This window comes from Sinocyclocheilus grahami, unplaced genomic scaffold (assembly GCF_001515645.1).
Source record: "Sinocyclocheilus grahami isolate Dianchi unplaced genomic scaffold, SAMN03320097.WGS_v1.1 scaffold132.1, whole genome shotgun sequence".
Classification (NCBI taxonomy): domain Eukaryota; kingdom Metazoa; phylum Chordata; class Actinopteri; order Cypriniformes; family Cyprinidae; genus Sinocyclocheilus; species Sinocyclocheilus grahami.
Window position 1 is genome coordinate 463,519 of NW_015505311.1, and position 1,857 is coordinate 465,375.

Genomic DNA, 1,857 nt, shown 5'->3' on the forward strand with positions numbered 1-1,857 from the left:
GAGAAAATAAAAAATGCAGACAGAAAGCCTGGCCAGTGAAATTGGTGTGGTGGTGCATGGATGGGTCTATAACCACTCTCAATTTTTCATTTGAAAGTGCCCCTCTCACTTCAATGGTGGGAACCCTCAAAAGGAATAATGGAGATCATTTTCAGATCCTTAAATGAAAACTTATGAAAGTTCTTCAAAATGTCCTGCAGCCAGTATGTGTGTGAGTATGTGCATTTGATATAAAGTTTAACTCAATATTATGGAATCTGCAGTTCTGTTAGGTGTTAAGGAGTGTAAAGCACTAAATTGATCTGCTGTTTCAGTATCTATTTCTTGCAGATAAATCCAGTTTTGAAGGTGTATTTGCTGTGTTTTTCTTTCTTTTTTTCGGCAAGAAAACTCAATATCAGGATTAATATTAATTAAACTATTTGGAAATTAGGTCTGTCCATGGCAACCATTGGGCGTTTTAATTAAATGGTGATTTTCTAGAGGTCAAAGTGTATTTGCAATCAAAATAAATAAATAAAGGAAAACTAACAGAAAAAGAAGAATGAGAACTTAGGAATGGAAGGGTTAATGTTGTGAAAGTGTTTGGTTGAGGTTTAAAGGTGGAAATGGAAAGATATTGGAAAGTGTCAATGGAAGTGAATTGCCTAAACACTTAAAGATCTGTCACCCAAAAGGGTTGAAATCTAGGAAAAAAGTATCAATCTGAACTTAGAGGTCCGGACATTAGTGCAGGAATATGTGGATGCAGTAGCTCACATAGATAATGCAAACACTATGAAAAGCCTTGAAGGTTAAGAAAAGTACAGTATTTGAATACATGATGAGATGGGCAACCACTGTAAGGTGATATGAATTGTGCTTTGTAATTGTGAAAACTCTTATCAACTAAATTGTGTATGGTTTTAAAGGTATTGTAATTTGGCAAAGGTTTTAGTGGCAAGTCAACCCTCTACAATGTGAATAAATCACTCGCATATGCGACTAAATGATGTCTAACATTAGCCATTGCCTTATAAATTCTTAGATTTTGCTCAGCAGTGTGTGAGTTGGAGGCCGAACACTCTAACTGAGTTCTTCAGAGTTTCACTTTACGTCAAGCGACCTGTGCTATTTTTCAATTCATCACAATGGATGTGCAGCGTACCTGTATTTGACCTACTGTAAACACTAGTGTAAAGGCGAACGAATTGCCTCACACACATGCAAAGAAAGAGAGAGGGAGTCTTACATATAATGCAGTATTGTAAACAATAGTATTTGTTGTATTTTCCTGTATTGTTCTTGTAAATTGTAAACTGTATGGTCTTTAAAATTGAGAAATGGGTTGAACATGATGTCAAAATGCCTTGTAGTTTTGAGTTTGGGGTCCTAAAATCTCTGTTGAAGGGATATGAAATTGGAACTCGGTTCTGAGATTAGAAGCAATTTCATTAACCTCTTGATAAGCCTAAAGATCAGAGTAAAAATGGTGAGTCAAGTTAAATAATGTCACTGAAAGAATCTCTGTATAAGCACAGGCTTAATTTGAGAAGTAAAGAAGGGGAGAACAAAGACTGAGCAATGCAAACTGAAAACTTAAAATAGGCAAAACCCAGACTATAATCAAATGAATACATTCATACATGATGACAATAATATTATCAGACAGAACATGAGTCTATTATAGAGCTAACCTGTGACTGGTGGATCAAACTGAAGTAGACATTGTAGTTATGTGTGAATTTGTGATTATGCTGAGTGATTTTGATGTTGCTTGTGTCTTTTGAGCAGCTGGTGGAGCCTTTAACGCCAAGCGGCACAGCGCCCAACCAGGCACAGTTACGTATACTGAAGGAAACGGAGCTCAAGAGGGTA